This window comes from Sinohyriopsis cumingii, chromosome 16, assembly GCF_028554795.1.
Source record: "Sinohyriopsis cumingii isolate HCF-2022 chromosome 16, ASM2855479v2, whole genome shotgun sequence".
Classification (NCBI taxonomy): Eukaryota; Metazoa; Mollusca; class Bivalvia; order Unionida; family Unionidae; genus Sinohyriopsis; species Sinohyriopsis cumingii.
The window spans coordinates 66,782,402-66,788,291 of record NC_142976.1 but is presented as its reverse complement, the minus strand read 5'-3'; positions in this window follow the sequence as shown (position 1 = coordinate 66,788,291).

The following is a 5,890-nucleotide window of genomic DNA, read 5'->3' as shown; positions in this document are numbered from 1 at the left end:
ATTATGGTCAATCAACAAATATTGGTTGCCTGACTTGGTCTTAGGTAAGGGAGCGATGCAGTCTACCATTATTCTACTAAATAGTCCTCACATTCATGAATAGGATGCAGATGAACCTTGGGTATCTTCTGATTATGTTTTCCTTCCATTTGACAAGTGCGACAAGATCGATCTGCAGTATCTATATACATCACTTTTAATTTTCGGCAAATAGCAATGGTTCGAGATCTTGTGATAAGGAATTATCATCAGCTCTTAGCGCAGCCTCTTTAAGTATTTCCACCTTTTCTCATCAAGATAGGTCTTGATATTAGCTTTGCCGGTAAGTACGTGTAAAGGTGTAGTGGTTGTCTAGGGGTGGGGTTCTTCTTATAGACTTTAACGAATTATGAGAAGTTCCCCTGGTCCTTATTCAGAAGGTTAATTCTGGACACTATATTATTTATTGACTAAATATATTTATGGCTACGAGCCCCCAGTCAGCAATGCCGACAGTTAAATTAAAAGAAATACAAAGATGAAATTTAAACAATAACAATTTAATAAATGAAATTTAAAAGAATTTAAAGTAATCAATGTCTCTCTTTCACCCAATGATCCCTTTGATCATCATTTGAGTTCACAGTGTGAGGAGATTTTTCCTTTCTTGAGTGCTACTCATCTAAATCTCTTCGTTCCCTTGTCTTTCTCTCCTTTCGTGATCTCCACTTCCGCTTCCTCTTCTATAATCCTTGTTCCTTGCCGTTATCTTGACTTCCGGTTCCTCTTCTAGTATCCGGAACCCTTGACGGTATCCCTTGAGGTCACCCGAAATTCACTCGGTATCTCTCACCGTCACCCGAAATTCTCTGAACTTCTCTCATCCCCCGAAATTCTCTGAAATTCTTTCGTCCCCCGAAAGCTTCCTGTTGAAAGGTATAATGCATTAGCATAGGGTTATAAAAATCTTCCCTCACACTACGTCACTGAACTGAACCATCAGTTTAAGGCGGGACATTTGGGTCGCGCATGCGTACACATCGAAATTCCCATACACTTCCGCCGCTTACAAAAATGGCGCCATAACACAATCACACAAAGGATTCAAATATCTACATACTGAGCCCTATCAGTATATACATACAAAATATTTCAAATATGATTGTACTAAAATATTACTACGATTAGTAATATGACTATATATTTATATATATTTCCTACACAAGCGTACCAAATCCACAATATTCACATTCAAATGGTGATAAACGGCAATCCGTTACTCAATGGCAAAATCTATCATTACGTAAACAAATTTCTTGTCTACCAAAATATAACTACGCAAAGGATTACAATATTAATTCTTATAGCGGCTAGCGAGCAATACAATTCTTCACAAATACAAATCGTCCTTTCAAAAAGGCGTAAACGTAATAATCCACGAAATAATATGCACACATATTACTAGCGAAAGAAGAGATCATTTTCGCCTCACAAATAAGGTGTACATAGTAACATTATGAATAATGATGCAACGAATCAACATCGTAATCAATCGTAAACAAAAGTACTAGCTAAAGTCATGAAAAAAATGCAAAATATTAAGGTCATAATTAACTATTCATACTTCAATACAAGTAAAATGTATACATACGACAAATTCTCTTCAATTAACAGCAGTCGTATCAAGCAGAATCAACGTAACATCAAACTTACCTGATCGAAGCTATTTCATGAATTTCCTAAATTCCGCCAATTTTTACGAATGGCTAACGGAGTGTGTGTCACTGCGACTCTTAAACACCAACTGACGAATTTCAGGCTTGTACAAGTCTTATGCCAGTTTCTCGAATCAAGTCCCACCTACAACGCATCCCGATTGGATGGCGACGGACTCTGGTCATTTGATCGAACTGTCAATCATAAAAATGTCAGTCTGTGTGTCCCCATGTACTGTCCAGCCTACCATTGTCGGCTTCCGGCTCTTTGAAGTTGTCTACGTCACGTGTTCCCATGTACAAAGATTCCCGCCAGATTTCCACTCAAGAGCTCAAACAAAGACTGGGTTACGTAAGAGGATTAGCCAACTTAGGTACTTGGAAAAACAAAGCTTACCTGGCTCCACTTACAGACTTATAAATACATGTATAATACAAGGGGTTGGGGTAAAACATCACAGTACGCTTTGCAATAATAGAGTCCAATGATATCTTGGTCATTTTAAATTTTCAGCAGTTGTTTTCAAAATTAAGAAAATATTGCTTAATTTCTTTTTGCTTTCCTGAGGGGTACTAGCCTGATAATTCTAATAACATCCAAACTTGAACATGTATATAAAGTGTGGAAATGCTTTCCACTTACAAGCTTTAATTCTTTTAATCTAAATTTACATTTGTTTCTTCCTGTTCTCTTTCTCTCTTAGTGTATATTTCCCTCTCTTCATTCCCTCTTTACATTTGCATTAGCACTTGTCTACCTTCTCTTTCTCGTTCTCTCTAACTTTCCTCTTTCTGCAACTTTCTTTCTTTCTCACCTTTCTCTTTCTGCAACTGCTTATGTATCATTTCTGTCTGAAACTGAAGTTTTCTTAACTCTAATCCCATCTTGTGTTTTCATTTCAATTCTAATACTTTGATGTCAGAGCCCGTCACCTGCTTAATAATCAACCTAAAGCATTTTATTCACAAATTTCTTTACCAACCAAATATTGGACCAAAGTAATTTTGTTATTTCTTGCATCGTTAAAGAAGCCTTCGCCTCAGAAAGATCATATTGTTTGGTAAGACGGAGCTCTTCATCTTTTGTGAAGAACTTTCACCTTTCCTGGGTAGGAATTAAAATAAAGTTCTTCACTTTATATGACATTGCGAAAGCTTATTGGTTTCACGATTGATTTCAAATATGTAAAATAATATGCGAGACTTTAGAAAATTCCGAAAAAGGCGAACTCGAATTTCAAATGCAAAATTTGCTGAAACATTTTAGAGAAATTCGTATCCCGTGCACGAGTGCCCAATTTGCTATAACGAATGTATGGTCTGAAACTAAGTAATACAAAAAGCGAAAAGCCAATTCAACAAAGAATTTATTTCCCTAGAATACAAAGTGAACATTTAAACGAACATACAACATTGCAAATTAAATCCCAACATCGTTTAAAAACGTTCTATCACCAGTTCTAATGAATAAAGTTTTTAAATTCCAGCGGTGTTCTAAATAACACCCAGCGCTAAAGGCGTCGATGTGCATGTATCCTTGAATGTACCAATGTACCAGTAGCCTGAAGTGTGATGATGTACAGACAGTCTTCCAGTTAATCACACTGAGATAATCGAAGATGTCTTTGTATGAATTCACTATAATTCCAGTGTTATGTATATTTAATTTGTATTTCTTAGTCTTTCTCAATGATTATGTATAATTGTATTTTGTACTTGACCTTGTCCAAAAAAAACCAAGTTCATTTTGTTCCTGAATAGAGACACTGATGTTATTGTTTTTGTTCTTGCAAACAAATAATTTCTCTAGTTGTTTGGGTTATCTATAAGGATAATTGTCTTAGTCTGATTGAAAGACTTTATGTTTACCATGTTTATCATGTTCTTTATCAGAATAACATTTTTGTCTTATTGACAATTTATAAATATCTAGTAATGGGCTTTTGTTCTACATCATGACTCTTCTTTTGTGTTTTAAGTATTTTAAAAATATGATCTTGTTTATTTGAGAATTTGCTCATTTTTGTTTTAACACCTTGTAGCAGAATCAATTTTATTGTGGTGTTCATTATTTGATTGGGTTAAATGATAATTCAGATTAGTATTCACTGGAAATACAAAGTGTTTTTAAATAATATTCTTGGACAGAAACATTATTTTAGAATATTATATTGAATTCTGGCAATATATTGGACTATATTATGGCGATTATTTGTAAGACTGTTAGTACATTATCGCAACTCAGGTTACTAGTACGTTAGTCAATTCAAGACGACATGCACATCAACGACTTCAGTGTTGAATCTTATTTCGAACACCACTGGAATTTAATTAGAACTTTATTCATTGGGGGACTGGTGATACAACTTTTTGGATTGTCTGAGATTTAATTCGCAATACTGAAAGTTTTATTTAAATTTCACTTCATATTCTAAGGGAATAAATTATTTGTTGAATTGTACAAATGTTGTTAGTTTGCTCCTTTTGCTCTTTCTATTACTTAGTTTAAAACAATAGAGTCGTAATACCAGATTAATGTTTGTGTCCAAGAATATCTTTAAGAGCACTTTGTATTTATAGTGAATACAAAATTTGAATAAATAATTTCAACCAAATGAAATACTGAACACAACAATGAGACAGATTTCTGCTTCGAGTGTTATCGCAGGAATGAGTAATTTCTCAAGCTAATAAGATCATGTTTTTTTTTTGTTTTTTTTTTAAAAATATGACACAAAAGAAGAGCCATGATGTAGGACAAAAGTTCATTTCTGGACAAATCTAACATTTCTGGAACAATCTAAGTTATAATTAGGCAAGGTCTGTTAATACAATTATAATAAATAACATGCTAAACATAATGTCCTTGACTAAGATAGTGATCCTAATATTTTACCCACACTCACAGGTAAATATTAACTATGTATTATTTGTTTACAAAATAAAAACATCAGTGACTCTAGTCAGGAACAACATAAACTTGATTTTGGAGAAGGTCAAGACCAAAATACAATTATCCATAGCATATAATGAATTAAAAAAAAATGCAAAACAAAATAACCCCAAATAATGCAGATTAAATATACATAAGAATAATACAATCACGTTTCCATCGTGTGTGTAATTCCGCTTGTAAAACCTCAATGCAAACCTAACGCGTTTCAAACACATAATGGTCTAGCTCCGATCAGTGAAAGCTGTGTTCGATATGGATACAAGTTTGCAAAGCTGCCCGTAACACCGTTTGGGTCTAGAACTCTGTTCCCATGTAAAATTCTCGTTTGGGTCCTTTCAAATAGAATTCTTGGTTGGGCCTAAAGTGTCAAACTCTACTATTTTTCTAGAAGATATGAGTGTTTTGCTTAATATTGATGCAATTGGACTAAACTGGATGGTGGTTTTGCTTACCCAGTTCAACGTTTTTCTTGTATATTAAGATAAGCTGTGCTTTATTGAGCCTGGTGGTAAAACTGTTCCGTTCAAGGCTCTAACCTATAAGATGAGTTAATAACTGTCTTCCAAGCTTTATATAGTTCCAATGAAATAAGACCACTAAATGTATGTTGCCTCTGTAAGCTGATATTAGATGGATCAGTGACAGATTTCTTCAAATTGATGAAAACGAACGGCGTTTGGGGGTGGCAAGTGGGGCGACCGCCCCAGGTTCCGCTCCTGAGGGGCCCCGCGCTTCAGGCCTAAGGTCGCCCATATGAGATTATCAAGCTATATTCTCCGGAAAATTGGAAACGCTGATACAGGCCGCACCTAATGCACACAAAGTTGCGAAGTCAACTTAGTAACGCAATTAACAGGTGACAGCACAGATGCAGACAGTTGCAGCCATTTTCTCAGCGCCACCAGCGGGCAACGGCTGTCCGATAACTTGGATCTCAGTTTTTCAAATTTTCGCAGGGTTGCGCGGGAGCCGTTGGGCTAGGCGGGCGATGTCCCGACTATTCCTAGTCTATGGTCATTCCTGTCCAGGTACCCGGACTGCCAATAGATACCACAGTAACTTAGTTCAGTCGAGATACCAATACTCTGGCCCCGCGCGGTCATGATCGACCCTAGGCCCCGCGTACTCTTAACGCCGCCTCTCAGTAAAGTTATTTCCAAAATACAACTAACAAATTTGGCATTATATTTACTGACATACTTATTAATAATTACAAAATAAGCATAATATATTGACACTT